Consider the following 21,133-nt stretch of genomic DNA (forward strand, 5'->3'; position numbering starts at 1 on the left):
AGAGATGCATATTATTTTGATGACGTATATATTTGGTCTGTATTAGCTCTATTCCTTTCAGCTGGTTATATACATTTCAAGGAATCTTTTATTCCCTGTGTTCAGCCTTTTAAAGATAAATTCTTAAATGGGTACTCTAGAAATGTCAAGGATGCTTATATTATAATACTGTCTCCTAATTCCATGTTCTAAAATTGATTTCTGCAAGTAGTTTTGATACCTGTATTCATGAAAGTGAGAAATTGAATTGGAAACTAGATTCACCAACTGATGAATTGTAGGCACCTCTAACACACCACTGCTGACCTTGACTTGATCATGTGGGAATGTTTTCTGATAGAGTAAGGAACTCTGTAATTCAGTAACCTTGTGATTTAATTCTGCTCTGATAAGTAGAAATTGCTAAACACTATCAAATTCTACCGGATGTTATTATGTTGGAGACTATTTATCTCCTGGGACAGGCCTGAAACCAATTTGAGCTAGTTACTTAGTTCAGTTGGTGGAAACATGGTATTAATTGTTCATGAAGTTAAGGCTGTGGCTTTTTTTTCAACAAACATTTATTGGTTGTCATATGAAAAATCTCTATTCCAAAGACAGCTGAACACTTCCTAGAGTTCGTGAGCCAGGCTTCTTTTTGATTTGGAGACTAAGTGAACAGAATATGAATGTCTCCCTGAAATCCCATCTTTGCTATTTCACTATTCAAAGCACGTTTTTACCTTTGGTGAGTTAGTGGAAATATCTGCAGATATGCTGCTTATTGGACTGTCAAACAACAGCTGGGATCATATCCCTTTGTTAGTCACCAAGAGTCACCAGGAATCTTAGGCTATAGTTACATACTGGCAGGGCCAGGACAAGGCTGAGGTGAGTGGTGTACCTGGGGCACAGAAGTTAAGAGGGCACTCATTCTCAGGACTATGTCTTCTTCCGCGAGTATATCTGTAAATTTTGTAACCTAGGCACCTCACTCACTTCAGCCTAATCCTGCTCCTGCCCAGTAGCCATCTATCTATAAAACCGATAATGAGGATTTGGATTGAGAGCAAACTAAATTGAGAACCTGGTTCATTTATGGATCACTAAACTGTTTTGAAATACTGCATTAATTTACAGCTCCATAAAAATTTAAAGCATTTAAAAAAGCAAAACAAACAGAGCCCAGTATGACCAGTTCTGACTGTGGCCAGACATAAATGTTTTTGAGAAGTATTGGAATTAAGGACTATCAGAGAATGAAAATATTATTTAAACCCAAAGGAAACTAAATCATACTCACACTTTGCATCGAGTCCCTAATTTCTTTTTGATTGTTTTATCTGTGGTATACATAGCAATAAGCATGCAGCTGTATGGGTGACTTTACCTTGAATCAATAGATTACCCTACTAAAAAACTCATCATTCTCTACCGCAGTATATAGGAGGTGAGTGCTGGGAACTGCCCTTGGCTTTGCAGTTTTGAAAAATAAAAGGCATATATATAAATAAAATAATTCTGTATAACCTTGGGGAATTTATTTAGCTTCTCTAAATCTTGGTTTCCTCATCTGAGAAGTGATTAATGTCTACAGCATAAGAGTATCGGAGGATTAATGAAATAACAAATATAAAAACTACTAGCATAGTGTCTCATACATGGTAATTTCTCCAAATATTGTAACTGCTATAATTAATGATGCTAATCATCTGTGAGATGTGGTAATGGTGGATGTCACTAAGAGGTAAGATCCCTGAGAGCAGATATTTTACTTTAAAAAAAGTACTGCAGGGGTATAGAATAATGGAAAGTGATCAGTAATATTTTTTTTACATGTATCCAAGTTTACTTTTACATCATTTTAAAAAGCGCCTCTGCAGATTGAGTTGTTTTTTTCTTCAGGATGACTTTCAGCACTTACTTTTCAGAGAGTGGAGAAGACTCTTTGGAAAGGAGATTATTTAATGAAAACAGGTTCTAGGGAGAGCTCTAGCTTTCATCTCTGGGTGGTCCATTACAGAGAGACTTCTGTGCTAGAAAAGCACAAAGTCTTGTAATTATTTTCTCTGAAATAAACATGATTCATTAACTTTGATTATTATCAAATAGTAAACAGAATACATTTCACAGCCTCTGTTGTCAGATTAAGAGTGGTCATTATTGATTTGTGGTACACATTCTCCTTGTATATCATACTTTTTCTATAAAGACTGCTACATAGGATTTGGAACTCAGTAATTCTATTGATTTCATACCACTGACTAGTTTCCTGCTCTGATTTTTTTTATCACTGTGACTTTGTAGAACTTACAACCTTTTATACTCTCTTGGATTAGAATGCAATATGTTTTTGCAACAATGGCAAATTGCAATGGTGTATGCTATTGATTTTAGTTAATGAAAAACTTGTTACTCTCTTTTCTTTTAATGAGTTATTTCCAGAATTTTATAACTGTAGGCCTATTTTTCTTTATGAAGATTCTCTGTGCTTTCAGAGATTGGGGAAGCATATAATGTTACAGTAAAAATATTGAAGCCAATTTATCAACATTGTCCCAAGGACTATGCTTATAAACTGAGGAGAGCTGGCAGCATAACAGTGAGAAAGCAGACTCCATTTGATGAATCAGCAATTCCCTGACAGGTTCTGTTCTCCACTTTGTGTGCTTGTGCGGTTTACAAGTATGTGATAAGCAATAAGTAGTACTTACTTAATTGTAACACAGTATCAATCTTAATGTGCGACAATTAATTAGAGACAGAAGAAAAAAATAACATGACTTTCCCTAGATGAGACCCTCTAGGTCTGTGTTTCTCAAACTGTACTTTGTGGACTACATTTATCAATAGAATGATGGGAGTTTTGTTTTCCTAATTGACGGTTCTTTCTAGTGCCAGTTGTCGAAGTCATAAAAGTTTCCTTGTGGTACTCTCTCACTTCTCCTGGACCCCTATTCCCTTCTTCATATGACCAGTGCCCATGAGTTGCTCCTCAGTTGTGCAAAGGTCTGCTTTCTTATGCAGTGCTTTATGTTTTAGATGGATTCTTCAATCTACCCTCTCTGCACTGTTCCTGTCCCAACTTTCATCATCAAAACACTCATCTCTGGTATTCTATTGTCTGTCAGTAAAGTAAGAGAGCTAGTTACATCCTCATGTACTGAGAAAACATGGGCCATGATTTGAGAAGGGATAAAAGCATTTCTCACTCTCCCTCCACAGTATTACTCTACATCAGAATGGGTAGCCCAGCAGTATGAGTTATATATACTAGGAGTTGTTTAGGCAATTGTTAGAATATGGATTTATTGTCTCACAGTTATTCTTTCCCTGGGGGAGTAATGAGGCCTGTGAGGCATACCTAGGGCAGGTATTCTTCTCAGCCTCCACCATAGGTATTACGGAGTCATTTGTTTTCAGAGTCAATTATGGCCAAATGATTTTATACAGAATAGGATTAAAAGATGCTCTAAATTGCTAATGGATACGAGGTTTCTTTTGGGGGAAACAAAAGTGTTCTGAAGTTAGTTTGTGGTGATGATTACACAACCTTGTTAATATATTAAACACCATTGAATTGTATACTATAAATGGGTAAATTGTGTGGTTATGTGAATTAAATCTTAATAAAGCAGTTTAAAAAGATGTATTGTGTCTAGATAGCAGGAATATTAATGATTACTTTAAGAGGCTATAGATTTTAGTGTGAATGGGAATTCAAGCTTGGAATTAGACTGACCAGGATTTGAATTTTAGATTCACCTTTCACTAGCTGCATGATCCTAGGTGAGTTATTTAAATTCTCTGAGCCATACTTTACTCACTTGTAAAATAAGGCTAATATTTTCTCGTGGCCACTTTGAGAACTATGTGGAAGTAGCACATCTAAGGTGCTTAACAGGATTCTGGCACCATTTTGTTTTGATGTATTCTTTTCCTAATGTACCTCCTCATTTTTTCAAGATAGTTGTTCCCAGTTATTTCCATCCTAATTATACAGGTAGAAAAATAGTGAGTTACAGAACCAGATAAAATACATGGAACTTATGTTTTTTAGCTTACTTTCCATCTGTAAAGTAATAATGATATTAAATACCTAGTAGACACGGTATAAGGATTATGATAAATTAAATTTCACCAGTGAAGAAACTTACACAGTGTTTGGCGCATTGGTGGTACTCAGTGAATGCCAGTTCCATTCTTTAGTCATGCCTGAATAATGCTTCCTGTTTAACACATAATGTTGGTTTCAACAAGGCTTCCAGATGGAAAAAAACTGAAGGTACTTTCTTAAAAGTATTGGACATCAGACACTGTCATTAAGTCATTTATTTGTCCATTCCTTTGGTAAATACTAATACAGTGGTCAATAGGACGAGGATAGCCACCTTTATGCAGAACTTCTAGTATCTTGGGAACTAATTCTATGAATAAAAGTAATTGCTACTGGGGGAGGGTATAGCTCAAGTGATAGAGCGCATGCTTAGCATGCATGAGGTCCTAGGTTCAATGCCCAGTACTTCTTCTAAGAATAAATAAATAAATAAACCTCTCTCACCAAAAACAAAAAAGAAGTAATTGCTACTATAGAGAAAAACATAGGATGGCCTGGGTGGGTCAGTGGGGAGACCCCTACACAGATAGAAGAGTAAGAAGACCTGGAAAGGCTTCCTAGGAACAAAAGTGGTATCTGAGCTGAAACCCGTATTCCAGAGACAAGGGAAAGGATGTTGTGTTTGCCAATGCCTTTCCTTAGTAAAGTGTAAGAGCTTCTCAGCTTTTGAATGTAATCCTTAGTTCTGACCATGTTTTAGGGGTTTCATAGTCTGGCTGTGCTGTAAGGGTCAGTTTTAACTGACCAAATGTTCCCTGGGACTGCCTTGACAGAGAAACATAAATTGTTTGGAAAATAATAATGATGAAATTGCCTTTGGAGTCTGGGATGCGGTAAAATGAATTCTCCTGTTTGTACACCTAGAGCGTGTACAATCAGTGTAATTCTCCCAGGAGCCTAATCAATATCTTCTCTTGTGTTTCATATTGAGCTCTATAGTAATAAACCTGAAAGGGGAAAAATGTTCTAAAATTATTTTACCAGCTCTGGTCATACAGATAGTACAGTGGAATTCAGATGTTTATATTTGTGGCCTGGCTCTGTCATGCATGTCTTGTAGGATGCATTGGCCAGCCAGGTAGCCACACCTTCTGTCAAGATCATTATTTAAGAACAACCTATAATTCAGGCTATATAAACATGAAAAAAATGGATGTGACTGAAATGTAATAAGAACAATGGAATATGGCCTTGTTTAGAAAAACTTACAGGAGGCAGCCCAGGTCTTTGTGGTGTCTCCTAATTATCACAAGATTTGTTGAAAGGGTCCCTTGTAAAGTGTAGGTATTAACATTTACAAAATTATGCACATGCAATGTGATATTCCTTTGGGACTATGCCAAAACGACTAACAGATATTTGGACAAAATAGATGTTTTGAAATATTTATTTCTGCTATATCCTATTTTTGGAGTTACTGTCTCCTCTACACACAGTTAACTCATTTTTTTTCCTTTGTATTTATTTATTTAGGCAAGGGGATATCATAAATGAAACTAAACAACAAAAACAATAAACCCAATTGTTATGACCTTTTATTGGGTAATCACCATGTACATTTGTCCCTATAATTGGGAATGAACAGATGCCAGAGTGGTATTTGGTATGTGTGGTTTGAGGCATAACATCCCATAGGTTCAACTTGAAATGGAGTTAGAACTAAGGGCAATATATGATGGTAATCAGAGCAATGGGATTCTAGAATCCAAATTTCTTTACCCAACATTCAGATAATGGTAATTTAGAATCTTAAAGAAAATTTGATTTACTTTACTACCATCGCAGAACATTAAATTTGAGAGTAATTCTTGGCTCTTCAAACAAGAATTCTGTTTTGGAATTGATCTAGAAGGGAAAGAGAAATACAGGTCATAGATATGTTTGGGCTTTGGATTTGATTTTTATTTTGTATCACTTATGATCGGTATTGTGTAATAGGAGTGTAGAAGTACTTATTTTTGAAAGCGTTAGCACTGGTGATTAAGTCTAAGCACTAACATTTTAAAAGGTATATAGACTGAAAGGCCTGCTATAATTGGACTTACCTTGAACCAAATTAGATACTTGCCGGGGGATCTAATGAGTGATTCCAAAATGTAGAATAAGCCTCAACCTGTGTGTGGAAACTTAACCCTGTATATTTTGTCCCAAATTCCTAGAGATTGTCAGCCTGCTTTGGGGAAGAAACCGGCTATTGGTTAATACTCTCTTGATTTCATTTTATGTGTGTGTTTATCTATCTCCCATTTCCAAAACATGTGAGCAGTTTTATATTTCTTGCTGTGCTTTCTCTTATAACTTCCTTTTGCCACTTTTCTGGACACTGGACTTTTGTTTGGTAAATGGTGGCTGTTACATAGCCAAGGCCATTAAGTTGTTGACTGTGCATTGGAATAAGCTTGCTGAATGTAAAATCATATCACATAGACCAAGATATAAATGAAAAAAACTCTCTTGAATGGAAAAAAAGTTACTATATGTTGACGAAATATAAGTAATTTTGCATATACTTGTGTTGATTGTTTTTTGCAATTCAAAATACCCTGTGCTATTAAATTTGTATGTGTTAATGTAAAGCCGTTTTCCTGAGAAGAGATGCTTCCCATTCAACTACATAAAAATTCCTCCTCTTTGACTCTTGATTTCAGACTTCACTGTTGATGCATCTACTGAATTTGAGACAATGAGCAACAGAAATGTTTTCAAGTTTTGATAATTAAGGCAGAGGAGAGGAGCTATAAACAAACAAAATCGATTATAAATATTTTAGGCTCTTCAGAAAAGATTGTGTTAGATCTAGTAGTCTGGCATAAGTTGACTGTTTCTGGTTTTTGTTTTTGTGTTTTTTTTTGAAACTTCACCTGCTGCTATCAGCCTGAGTGAGATTAAATATGGGATATAAAGCAGAGAAATCAACTGTGCTTTTGAGTGTCCTTTTAGTGCCACTAATTTCAAGGCTTAGGGAAGGGGCAGCTAAAGGACAGTAGTTCTTTATGATAATGCAAAATACAGAATGTAATTTTAGTCTGTTTTATCCACCAATAGGTATAATGACAGCATTCAGACACTATGAAAGCTCGGTGCTGATACACAGTGGTACTCACCTCCAGTATTTCTGAAAGAATATGAGGACATAGCCGCTTTGTCATCTTACCTAGAGCCATGTATGTGGAAGCAGCTTGGGCTAATAAAGGTAAGTATATTTCCTTTTAATAAGTAAATATTGTTTCATCTCTGACCTCAGAGTTATTTAGCTGGACCATATGCCTTCCCGCCTGTCTAAAGCTGAGTAGGTGAGGAATCATTTGGAAAGTGTCAGTGATGTGAGGTTTGTTTTCCCACTCACAGCTAAATCAATTTTTAAAAAAACCTATGAAGCAAATGTCTCTTTTATAAATGTTAAAATATTACTGAGAGTATGGAAACACGTATTTTAAAGAATTATTGTTTGTAGTGAGTAGAATAGTGCCCCTCTCCTCCAAAGGATTTATTTGCCTAGAAGCTTAGAAAGTGCTGTTATGTGGAATGAGAGTCTTTGCAGATGTAATTAAGGTAAGGGTCTGGAGATGAGATCGTTTTGAATGAGGGTGAGCCCTAAGTCTAATGATGAGCATGTATATAGGATACTGAAAAGAATACACAGAGACACAGGAAAAAGCCATGTAAAGACAGAGGAAGAGGTTAGAATTATGTTATCACAAATGACGGGTGACCTAGTGTCATCAGAAGACAGAAAAGGCAAGGAAGGATTTTCTCTTAGACACTTTAGAGGGAACATAGCCCTGTTGATACCTTGATTTTGGACTTCTGGCCTCGAGGGCTGTGAGAATATAATTTGATTGCTTTAAGCCCCTAAGTTTGTGGTAATTTGTTACCACAGCCCAAGGAAACTAATACAGTATTATATAAAGAGTTTCTACAAATAAAAAGAATAAGATTATCAACCAACTCAATAGAAAAATGTGAAAATCTGTGAACAAGCAAGTCACAGAAAATGTAAGTAGCTGAGTAGGTGAGGGATCATTTGGAAAGTGTAATAATTATATAAAATATTTCCAAAGTCATCAATGTTTGAAGAAATTTTAGCAATTATAAGACATTTTCCCATCAAACTGACAAGTATTAAATCAACCTGTAGGACGGTGTTAGTGAAGTGGTTTCTCTCATACACATTTAGTGGGCAAATGAATTAGTAAGCTTTTGTTGGAAGACAATTTGACAGCAGCTGTTAATATTTCAAACGTGTATACTTTGTAATCCTAAAACTTCACTTCTACGAATCTATTCCCACAATTAATAGCAATAGTGCAAAAAACTATATACCTAAGAATGCTGGTTGCAGCATCATAGTAGTAAAACATTGGCAACGTCCTAAATGTCTATCCATAGTGGAATAGTTAAGTATCTAATGACAGTGTTGCCCAGTGGAAGAGTGTAGTGGTTAAGAGCCAGACTGCTGGGTCAACTCCTGACTGGTAGCTTGATGGCTGTGTGATCTTGAGCAAGTTACTTAATCTTTTTTTCCCCTCAGTTTCTTCATCTGCAAAAAGAGGATAAAGATAGTTAAGACTTCATAGTATTGCTATTAGTAATAGAGTAGTCCATACATGTAAAAGGTTTAGAACAGTGACTGGTTAATAGCAAATGCATTCAAATATATGTTAATAATATTTCTTTGTGAGTATCAATATCATTAATATGATTCTATTAAAAAGTAAAATGTACAGACAGACTTGGAACTCTATGACATATCTTCAATGTAAAAAGTAAGTTACAGAGCTGGATGTATAGCACAACCCATTTGTGTATCCTCAACACATGCACAAAAAAGTTCATACTTGCATGTCAGTATATCTCTATGCACAGTTTGTGTGCTAACCTGGTTGTCTGTTGCTATATAACAAACCAACTTATATTTAGTGACTTAAAACTATTACTGTTATTTCACTATTTTATGCACCAACTGTGTTCAGTAGAATGTCACTCATTTGACTGTTTTATGTGTGTTCACAGTCAATAGTGGCTGGAGTTGGAGTCATTTGAAGGTATGACTTGGTCTCGGAAATCCAGTATGGTTCAATTACCGGTCTGGCAATTGATGCTGACTCAGTTGGGAGTATTGAATATAGCACCTACATATGGCCACTCTGTGTGTCTTGAGCTTCTTGGTAGTGTGTTGTCTGATTCTCTGATGGAGTTTCACAAAAGGAAACATCTTAAGAAATCCAGGTGGAAACTCTAAGTCTTCTGACCTGGCCTCAAAAGTCATATAGCCTCACTTTTGTTATTCTGTAGGTCAAGAACAAGTTACAGGACCAGCACAGAGTCAAGGAATGGGAATTCCAGAAAGATATGAGTACTGGGAAATATGGTTTATTGGAGGGGGCATCTTTGGAGACAAGCCTATGACATATGGATATAGAAACAATTGGGAAGAATTGATCCTATCTTTTAGCAATGTTTATTTCTTGAGGCGGGGGGAATAGAAAAGCAGTAGGCTGAAACGGGGAGGCTTTTGCTTCTTCATGGACTTCAGAAAAGTATCTGAATGATCAATGATTTTGCCTTACTTTCATTCTTCCTTAATTTCTACTTAAAATCACACAAAAGCAAATGCAGGATTCAGTTAATTAAAGAATATAATATATATATTTTATAATATATATATAAAATATTATATACATATATATATAAAACTGTCAACAATAGGCAATTCATACATTATTTAAACAGTTCTAAGACATAAAGAAGGAAAACGTCTCAGTTCTATGACTGGTTAAGAGGTCATTTATTACACCTGTCTTTCCTTTCCACACTCTCCAGATTCTCTTTGTCTACCTGGAAAATCAGCTCGTTCACTTTTCTTTACTAGGTGTCAGTCCATTTGAACTGCTATAAAATAATATCACAGACTGTAGCTTATGAACAACTGAAATTTATTTCTCACAGTCCTGGAGGCTGGAAGTCTAAGGTCAGGGTGTCAGCATGGTTGGATGAGGACCCACTTTTGGTTTGCAGACTTACCTTTGTATCCTTACATGGTAAAAGGGGCAGGGAATCTCTCTTGAGCCTCTTATGTAAGAACATTAATTCCATGAGGTAGGATTCAGCCCTCATTGTTTGATTACCTCCCAGAGGTCCCATCTCCTAATGCCACTAGGTTTGGGGGTTAGGATTCAATGTATGAACTTTAGGGGAGACAAATTCAGACTGTAGTACTAGGGGAGATCAAATTTTCATTCCTGAGATATCTGTCATTAATGTTCATATCTATGTGAAGTTTCTGTGATCTTCATTAACTGTGTTCCAAATACACTTTTCCTTTGTAGAACTTTGTGGCAGAAATCATATTTCTCTTTGATAGTTTGAACAGCAAATACCTATTGAAAGTGTTTTGCATACCAGACACCATGCTAGATGCTGCAAATACATCAGTGAACAAGATGGAAAAAGACAGTCTAGTGTGATGAGACAGAGAGTAAATACAATAAACAACTACGCAGTGCTCTGGATGCTGATGAAATACTGCTATGAGCTAAAGTGAAGAAAGGAGAGGGATGGAAAGATAGAGGTGCTAGAGTAAAGGTGAGGAGTCTCCAATTTCCAATAACATTTTTGGACAAGACTATGCTTAAAGATGGTAGTTTAGACTTCTCCAGATTTCATCAAAGCACAAATCAGGTTCCTTCTCAATACCTGCACATCAGGTGGAACAATTATCTACTGCAGTGAATCAGTGTAGATCTTCATCTAAGGTCACCTCTTTACCTGGCAAAGAATTAAAGGATTTGACCTGCAGATTTGAAGTATATACTGCAGCGAGCCAGGCAGAAGTAATTCCAAGAGTGGCTGTGGGAGAAACAGCAACATATATTAGTTATTTCCTTTTAAGCTACCCATTTGGTTCCATTGTGAGTTTTCCACTAGGTCACCTCAAAATTTCGTATAGCCAGCTGCCTCTGTGAAATGGAGTTCATGCTACATACAGTAATTTCCTCAAAGTTTTAGCTTCATGGTCTTGTTTTTTGCTGAATAAAGGTCAAAATTCTTAACATAGCTCTATATTGCATAAGTAGGCCATTCACTAACTTCATGAATGGTGTTTGAAAGAAGCATGGTGTGAAAGGAAGAAAAATCCATATCCAGATGATCTATTGCAGTGAGGACAGACTGCTGTTGTCTTTATGATAGAAGAGATACAGTATTCTCTACTTGCCACTACAGGCCTCTCTGGTTACTCTAGGTAATAATACTGTGTTTGGTACTCAGAGTTGGTTTCTACCATTGCCAGTTTGGGCACTAAAGCAAATTTTTTTTCCCCCAAAGATGTTCATAACATTATCTTCCTTCCCATATTCTCTTTATTAAAAGTAACTTGCTACTTCTCCATCAAGAAATGGAGTCTTTGTACTCCCCCGCTGATCCCGGATGGACCTATTTGACTGACTACCAATAGAGTATGGCAGAAATGACACTGCGTATTTTAGGGTAGGTCACAAAGAGGGCTTTTTCTTGGGAGGCTTACTTTTGCATCCTAGTAACCATCCTGTGAGGAAGCAAAGCAGACCATGGAGAAGCCCACGTGGACAGGAAGTGAAGTCCCCAAACTTCAGCCACAGCTGAGCTCCCAGCCAATAGTCAGCTGCAATTGCCAGCAATGCATGTGGCATATTGGAATTGGATCTGCCCGTTCCCATTCTGAGCTGCCTCAGCTGATACTACTTGAAATAGAGAGGAAGCTTCTACCCAAATCCATGCCCAAATTGCAAATTTGTGAGCTAATGAAATTATTTTTATTTTAAGCCATTAGGTTTTGGTGTCGATTGTTATGCAGCAATAGATAACTTGAATAGTACATTAATAAGAATAGTTGTTAACCCAGCGTGACAAGGTGAGACTATAGAGAATCATCATCCTTACTACTATGAACATTTTATTCCATGAGCTCATTGAAAAAACATTGTAGAGGCTAGGAAAGGAGACTGTTATCTGCATGGCTTGTCATCTTGTCCACTCGGTTATTAACAACTTTTTCTGTAAAGATGTGTCTTTTGGTGATTATTCAAAAAGGACACAGATATAGTCACAATCTTGGCCAATTATAAAATGCCAGTTTATATACTTAATCTTCAGATTGCTTTGTCACCAATTCCCCAATACCTGACAATATGGCTAAGTCCCAGGCAATATGACCAAACCATTATCTACTGCCCATTAATTAGGTAGATCCATCTCTCAGATCATCTCTCCTTACAAGCAGAGTGGAAAACCATATTACTGCTAAAGTTCTGATCACGGGGAGGAATTCCTTTCTCACTGTTCTTCAGGGCCACCATTGAGTGGGTCTGAGTTGTTGGCATCTTAGGAAGGTGCCAGCATATTTTGCGGAGTCACCTTTAAGTGAGGCTTGATTTTTTTTCCTCCTCTTAAGGAATCCTCATTGAGTCTACAGGTGTAGGAGAAGAAGTGATGGCAGTGTGACAGAAGTAGGCACACTGGCATTCTGAGTGCTGCTCCTCATGTAACTTACATGTGCCTTTAACCATAGTTCCTGTATACCACTTTTGGTTGATAGTGGAAGCCTCTTTGGCATATTTGATTTGTAATGACTACAAGGTCCAGAAGGTTTTTCATCGTCAGGCATTCAGTGTCTAGCAGGATTCCCCAGTAAGTCAAAAGTAGTTTTCATAAAGGAGAAGAGATATTTAGTAGAGGAGGCAGTGGTTTTGCTTTCAAACTCTAGGAATCTCTGCTGTGAACGTGTTATCAAGGATTGGCCTGGATTTTGTACAGAATTTCATAGTGCAGTATACTTCAAAAATTGGGTGGGCTGGTACATAGTAGTCAAGTGCCAAATTTACTTGCATAACATTGTAGTCTGGAATATCTGGAGATCCTTGAATATATATATTTTTGATCTTTAACCAAAGCCTTTGACTACTTGATATATGTGTTGGAGCAGCATGCCCTTATGTGATTTCTGTAGAGTCCCATCAAGTACTGTACCTCTTTCTTAAAGTTTAGCAGAGTGAGATGGAGGGACTTGTCTTCCACTTTGGAAGGAGTATCACATCATTATCCAGGCTACCAGACCCCTGGTAAACTTTATCAATGTTTAGGTTCCCAATTTTTGTGGGATCTATCTCGTATTGTAAGCATCTATCTGACCAAGGTATCCAAGGTAACTGCTGCTACTTCTTACTCACCTGGCCCTGTGATCATACTGTCATCATTAGTATCAACAAGCAAGATGTCTTGAGGCACGTTGACATGATCGATGTCCCTGGGGACTAAATTATAACACAAATCTGGAAAGTTAATGTACCCTTGAGGCAAGATGGTAAACGTTTAGTGCTGTACCTACCAGGTGAAAGCTAAGAACTTAGTTTTTTGTTGTCTGTTTATTGGGATGGGAGAAAAAGTATTTGCCAGAGTCATAGTTGTATACCAGGTGCTGGAGATCATATTGATTTGTTCCATAAAATTGACTTGTCTAAACTGCAGCTGCAGTTGAAATAACCACCTGATTAAGCTTAAGATGATTCATTACTCTGCTCCAAGATGATTTTGTCTTGTGTGTAGGCCAAACAGATGATTTAAATGAAGATAGGAAAGGATGTACATATTTCAAACATTTGATGACACTATCAGTCATTTTGATTCCCCTTAGGCAGTTGTTTCTTATTTTGGTAGGAGGGGTGAGTCCAGATGTTTTCTCATGACCCATCTCCCTGTAAGTCAGGGAGCCAATATGAGTATTTTGCTCACTATTCAAATTACATATCAGTTACTGGAGTAGTAACTATGAGACAATTTAGAGATCTCCTGAGCTCCAAAACTCCATCTGTCAACTGAGCTTATAAATCCCTCTTTGACCAGAGGACTATAGTGATGTACTGAGATATTAACTTTGTGTTAGGTTTAGTGTCTACTAATACCTGAAAGATATGATTAATCTCTTTTCTCTAAGCTACAGGCTCATTGATAATGGCTTTAATCCTTGGGATTTTAGTATAAGATCTTTCCTCAAGGATTCCCTGCCTATCTTTTATTCAAAAGTAGTGAGTTTGTTAACTATCCTTAGATTTGTGGCCTAATTGAGGGGCAGTGATTCGTTATTTTGATAGTTCAAATCTTTTAACCAGACTTAGAATTAATTTCAGTTTTATGAGTTAAATGAGACATTAGTGGGCTTCCCATCCATTTCAGTCCAGGGTATTCAATAATCAATTTTCTTCTATCAGAGATCCTTGAAGATCATTTCAGTATGATTGAAAGCTGCCTTGTCCATTACATTAACCCTGCCTGCATTGCCTCTGACTGTCGAGTACTGTTATTTGGCATCTGCCACCTTGAGATACTACCATCCCCATTGGAATGAGAAGCCTTGTTAAGTGACAGAATCTACTCCCTTCATCCTCAACCTAGGGAGGACACCCATCATCATAGTTATCAAGGATGCTGGTTCTACCTTCATCAGTGGGTTTCACCATGTAATGATGAAGAAATAGTCTTCTGGACCCTCTTGTAAGGCAGAGTTAACGGGTGGCTTAGCATGTTAAAAATGACAATTCCATTCCAATGCTCTTATTTCCATAAGAATTTATATTTATTTCTTCTTTATTATAGCTAGAAATAACCAACCAAGCACACAGAAATACAGCTCTTTAGATTAGCACCTGTAATCCAGAATCTCTGATGAATGCATTCATTTTGCAACAAAGGCTTCAGCTAATTGTACAGGGACCTCTGGAGGTTAAAATGCCCTTCTCAGTTGTCTCCCGCTGGGAAAAGGGACCAGACTTTTATATCCCACAATAATCATTCACTAGATACGAGCTGCCCTGGGAAGGGGATGCAACCTTGAGTAAGATGGCTCTCTTCAGTCAAGGACAAGCCTGGAGAAGACACTGTTGAGATAAGTCTCAGCAACTGGGATAATAAGTGTTTTAGTTTTTGTGGGAGTAGTGGGGGAACATGGACCTTGCATCATAGGATCCACTATAGTTCATTCCCTCACACTACATGGGGCCATTGAATAGCTACTCTCGGACCCTAGTGGACCTCTTTTCCTGGGAGAAACTTGCAAGAGAGCTGTTATTTGGATTAACTAGACCCCCTGACACTACAACTGGTCTCAAAGTCATAACTGACACTAATCATCCTCCTCCTACCACCATACATTTAGATTCTCCTCACCACAGTCTCTGGTGTGATCCAGACCCTTATCCATAAGGTGTCTAAGTCACGGTTGCCATGCATTTCCTGGGCTGTGGCTACTGCACTTGTCCATGTATAGTCAAAATTGGGCAAGGACATACCAAAAGACTGACAAATGGATCACCTGGATCCAAACATACTCCTCTATGCTGTCAGTGAACAAAAGAAGCCCTACCTCTTCCTGATAGTCAGGATCAGTTATCCCTGCCAGAATGTTGAGTACTTTGCTTTCCTGCTGACATCTTGGTATAAAGAGCCTAACAGGACTGGTTGCAACTATATCTTAAAGTTAAATGGAAGACTTTGTGTTTCTCCTAGTAGAACTCTCTTGGAACCAGAACTTCTAAACCTGCAGATCCCAGATTTGTGATAACTGGAAACACACATTCCTGCAATCGGCTATTGAGAGTAAAGTTAACCAGGCCCACTCCTACATTCATCCTTTGATTCTTTGACTCATGTATTCTACTTATTCAGGACACAGTACCATACACAGGTAATTTTTTAAGGTGGAATGGCATCCTCTGAGCTGGTACCTCAACAGTGTCTTCAGCAGGCTGCTCCATTACTCTATCAGGACATCAGCTTCAGAGTGACACAGTATGTGATTATACCACTGGATCCGACAGTTATTTCTCACTGTCGTATCTACTTTGCTTTAAAATGGGTCCTTTGAGCCAATGAAGTGCTAGTAGGATTTCATCCTCTTAGAGCAAGTAATCTGTTAGCCTTCAGAAAGTAGCGATGGCTGAGATCCTGCAGATAGGAAAGAGAACCCAAACCAGAATATGTCAGTTACACTCAGGGTGAAACAGTGCTGAAAGTAGTTTAATACAGTCAACCTGCCACCAAGTGGCTGATGGATCTCCAGAGATGGTATCCTGTTGAGAGCTTAGTATTGTTCTTTTTTTTCCAGCAGATTGGGCATTTGGCAGCTGCAGTAGCTACATCAGCCTTAGAGAGTGTTGACCCAGACTTTGGGCTTGAGCACAGCCTTAGTATATTTCACTAAGGTAACTCTATGTTCCATTCTATTAGCCCTTTGATGGCTGATGACAGAAATTGACTTAGAAACGTCAAGTCATTCTATTTTGTTTACTATCTCTTTTGTGGTAGATACTCTGTGGTAGGCACTGACCTAAAATACAAAGATCCTCACAACTTGTGTTTTATACCCACAGGTCAAAGTGCACGCACCTTGCCAGATATCCTTGCTCTTGATACTCCAAACTTTCTTTTAAAGGCCTTAGACCAACTAATCAAACAATCTACCTTATTGCAGTATACTTCTCATTCCATAGAAAGTGAATGACTGACCAGGTGCACCACGTCAAGCTCTGTGAATTGGGAGGTTTTCTCTCAACAGTATCTTTCAGAGCCTCCCATGAGTGGAGCTATGGTGTAACCATTGTTCATTTGGGGACTGTGTCCAAGTACCTAGCTGGCCTATTTATGAGCCAGTCTTGGCCTTTTTCTTCCTTGATTAGCTAATCATAAGGAACTCATATGAGACTGGAAGCATGGGTGAAAGGAGAGGCATCAGTGAAACAGTGGTGGATATCATGGCGGGTCATGGCCACCTGTAGTTTATTTGTGCCCTCTTACCTCTCTTGTGCCTAGTTCTGAATGTACCATTTCTATATTAAAATCAGTATGCTGAGGCTTACCCTACATTTTTGAAAAGATGTCTATGTTAGATGGGCAGTTCTGGCTACACAGTTACTTGATACTTCATGGTCAGTTACTTCTTCTCTGTCAAGGCCCAGTAACACACTAGGATCTGTTTCTCTAAAGGTGTCTATTTCTCTGTTGAATGTGGCATGACCTTGATCTAGAACCCAAGACGTGCTGCAAAGACTTTTCCTGTTTTGGGCTCCACTCAAACCTGTCAGCCTTTCATGTCATCCCATGTATGAATTTGAGTAGTATATCCATGTGTGGAGTATGCTGCTTGCAAAACTCAAAGTGACCTACCAGTAATTATATTTCCTTCTTAGTTGTAGGAAGTTCATTATGGAATAATATGTCCTTTCCTTTGGAGGGAATATCCTAACATGCCGTAGATCATGATATCCCTAAAACCTTAATGAGTGTGGTCTCTCTGGACTTGGCAAAACATTTAACTGCCACCTTCTGGAGCAATCTGTCTTGCCAACGCCTTCAACATACTTGCCACTTTTTGCTCATCTGGTTAGTTCAGCATGATAACATTGATATAGTGGAACAGTGCCATGTTTTGTGTGATATATAGATAGTACAGACCTCTTCAGAATATATTTTGACAAATATTTAGAGAGTTGACTTATCTGGAGGTCAAGAGTCTAAATATGAACTCTGTTTCTTCTTTCTGATAAGGATGGAAAAGAACACATTTGCTAGATCAAATGGCTGCATGTATGTATATAGGAGGCTGTGCTAATCTGCTATAGAAAAGAAACCACATGTGGCATAGAAGCTGCAATTGGGACAATTATTTGGTTGAATTTCTTGTAGCCCATCATCATCCTCCAGAATATGGCTTTCATAGGTTCCAGGTGGGTCAGTTAAATTAAGAGCTAAACAGTTTCTGCATTCCCTATGGGAAGTGATACTGCTTTTGATTTAATCTCTTAGAGGGCTAGTTCTAAAGGCTTCTACTTATCTTTCTCCCTATATAATAGCTTTTACTCCAGATGTCATCTTTAATAAGTAAGAGGCCTGAGTCTGTACTACAAGAAGTTTTTGTACCTGAATCCATGTTATTGTACTGATGTGAAAGCCCCAAAGTAATATAGTAATGTAAAATATTGTTCACAGTCAATGAACCCCCTAAGGACTAGACAGGGGTCACCAGACAACTGCCCTACAGAAAGGTCTCCGCAAATCAGGACATGCATGGAAGGATGCTTCGGTGGAAGATGACTCTGCATGAAGGTGAACTCACAAATCAAAATTATTAAGCACATGAAGATGCCCAACAGCACGGAAGATGTAGACTACTCTACATAACAGTAGTCACCCAAATTCACACACAATAAACTATGGATAACAATAATTTGACAGGGAATTTAAAATATGTATGAATGAATATGAGCCATATGACATTCTGGAATATACAAAATTAAACCATGGTATAGAAATCAAATTAGCAGTTATCTCTAGGAGGATAACAGAGACAGTCTCCTCATACGTAGAACAGAGAAATTAAGAGACGGAAATTATTGAAGAAAGGAGAGAGTGGAGAGAATGGAAGAGAGGAAATACCGTACGAAAAAAGGAATGATAATTTTCCATTAATGCACAAGTCATATGTCCAAAGATTGAAAATCACCAAATCTGCACACACATAATGATGAAAATGTAGAACACCAAGGATAAAGACAAATACTAAGCACTGTTAGAGACAGAAAGACAGATCGCTTGCAATGGAATGGCAATCGGAAAATAATTTCTTAGAAGCAATAATATGTGCCATAATATAGCAATGATATACTTGAAAAGCTGAATGGAAATTCTTGTGAACCTGCAACTTTATAAGTAGCAAAATTATCATTTAAGAGTAAATGCAAAATAAAAATCCTTTCAGATATGTAAGGACTTAGAAATTTTACTGCCCGTAGACCATCACCTGAAAGAACTCCTGAAGGATTTTTTAAAAACAACATTGAAGAAAGAAGAAATGTAATTAAAAAAAGCAAGTGTGAAAAATCATAACATTTGGTGGTAAAGTTAATATTGGCTGTAAGAAAAAGAATGAGACCAACAATAACATTTTTGTTTATTTAAATATATACTGCAGCTTAAAGTATTAGATAAGAAGAATATGAAGTGTGCATGTGTGGAGGGGAATTTGGAAGGGATTTAAAATATGCTAAGACTTTTTGTTTGCTGTATTTTTCAGCTTTATTGAAATATAATCCATATACCATTATAATTCATCCACTTAAACTGTACAATGCAATATAGTAAAATCTATATTCATAGTTGTGCAATGATCACCACAAACTAATTTTTGAATATTTCTATCATCCTTAAAGAAGAAAGGTATCTCTAAAGGTGTCTGTTTCTCCCCTTTCCCCTCTGACTCTTCAGCCCTAGAAAGCCACTAGTCTACTTTATATCTCTATGGATTTGCCTATTCTGGAAATTTCATATGATGAATGGAGTCATAAAATATGTAGTCCATTATGTCTGGCTTCTTTCATTTAGCATAATGTTTACAAAGTTCATGTTATGGCATGTATCAGCATTTCATTTTTTTAATGATTGAATAATATTCCATTATATAGGTATACCAAATTTTGTTTATTTTTCATTAGATAGCCTTTTGGGTTGTTGCTACTTTTTGGCTATTATGAAAAATGCTGCTGTGGAGAACACTCTTGTTCAAATTTTTGTGTATTCATATGCTTTTATTTCCCCTGGGTATATACCTGGGAATGAAATTGCTGGCTTATATGATAACTTGATGTTTAACATTTTGAGGATCTGTCAAATTGTTTTCCAAAGTACCTGTACCATTTTACATTCCCATCAGAATTTTATGAAAATTCCAGTTTTTCTACATTTTATTGTCTTTTTTCATTCTAGTCAATTTAGTGAGTGTGAATTGGCACCTCATTGTGGTTTTCATTTGCATTTCCCTAATAGGTAATGATATTAAGCGTCTTTTCTGCTTAGTGGCCATTTGTGTATACTATTTGGAGAAATGTTTATTCAGATCATTTGGCTATTTTTAAACTGGGTTGTCATCCTTTCTTTTTTTAAATAGAGTTGCAATAGTTGTTTATATATTCTAGATACAGATCTCTAGCCTTTTATCAGATAAATTATTTCTTTTCATTTTCTGTCATTATGTTGGTTATCTTTATACTTTCTTGGTAATATGCCTTGATGCATAAAAGGATTTTAATTTTGGTGAAATCCAATTTGTTTTTTCTTGTGTATAAAAAAAGTTGCCTAATGTAATGTCTTGCACATTTTCGTCTGTATTTTCTTCTAAGAGTTTTCAAGTTTTGCTGTTATGTGTAGGCATATGATACATTTAATTCAAATTTTGTATATGGTTTAGGAAGGGGTCCAACTTCATTCTTTTGCATTTTGCTATCCATTCATCTCAGCACAATTTGTAAAAAAGACTATTCCAGTTGAATTGTCTTGGGAGCCTTGTCAAAAATCAAGTGACCATAAATGAGGTTTTATTTACTGGCTCTTAATTCTGTTTCATTGATCTCTCCTTATGACAGTGCCACATTGTTTTGATTACCTGTGTTCTGACTTTTGAAGTCAGGAAATGTGAATCATCCAACTTTGTTCTTTTTTTTTTTCAAGATTGTTTTTATTATTCTGGGTCTCTTGCAATTACACATGAATTTTAGGATCAGCTCATAAATTTATGCCAAAAAAGCAGTCTAGGTTTTCTGTAGTAATTTAGATAATACTAGTTATGAATGTATTGCTATCATGAGTACAGAGTGTCTTATTTAGGTTTTCTGTAATTTCCTTAAAAAATGTTTTGTAGTTTTCATTGTACAAGTGTTGTACTTCTTTTAGTTAAATTTAGTCCTAATTATTTAATTCTTTTTTATGTTTTAAATGGATTTGTTGCCTTAATTTCATTTTCAGACTGTTCATTACTAGTGTATAGGAATACAATTGATTTTTACTTAATGACCTTATATCCTCAACCCTTTTAAACTCATTTACTAGCTCTAAGTTTTTAGTGGATTCCTTAGTGTTTTCTCTGTACAAGAGTATGTCATCTGAAAATATAGTTTGCCTTCTTCCTTTCTAATCTGAATATTTTGATTTCTCTTTCCTGCCTAGAACCTCCAG

General features: G+C 36.9%; 1 long non-coding RNA gene across 1 annotated transcript in view; it reads left to right on the top strand.

Moving 5' to 3' along the window:
- LOC140691876 (uncharacterized) overlaps positions 1–21,133 on the top strand; it is a 457,385-nt gene that overhangs the window by 382,211 nt on the left and 54,041 nt on the right. Inside the window, exon 3 of the long non-coding RNA XR_012067505.1 lies at positions 7,145–7,292. This is a non-coding gene — a long non-coding RNA (uncharacterized lncRNA). The remainder of the gene's footprint in view (positions 1–7,144; positions 7,293–21,133) is intronic.

This window comes from Vicugna pacos, chromosome X (genome assembly GCF_048564905.1).
Source record: "Vicugna pacos chromosome X, VicPac4, whole genome shotgun sequence".
Classification (NCBI taxonomy): Eukaryota; Metazoa; Chordata; class Mammalia; order Artiodactyla; family Camelidae; genus Vicugna; species Vicugna pacos.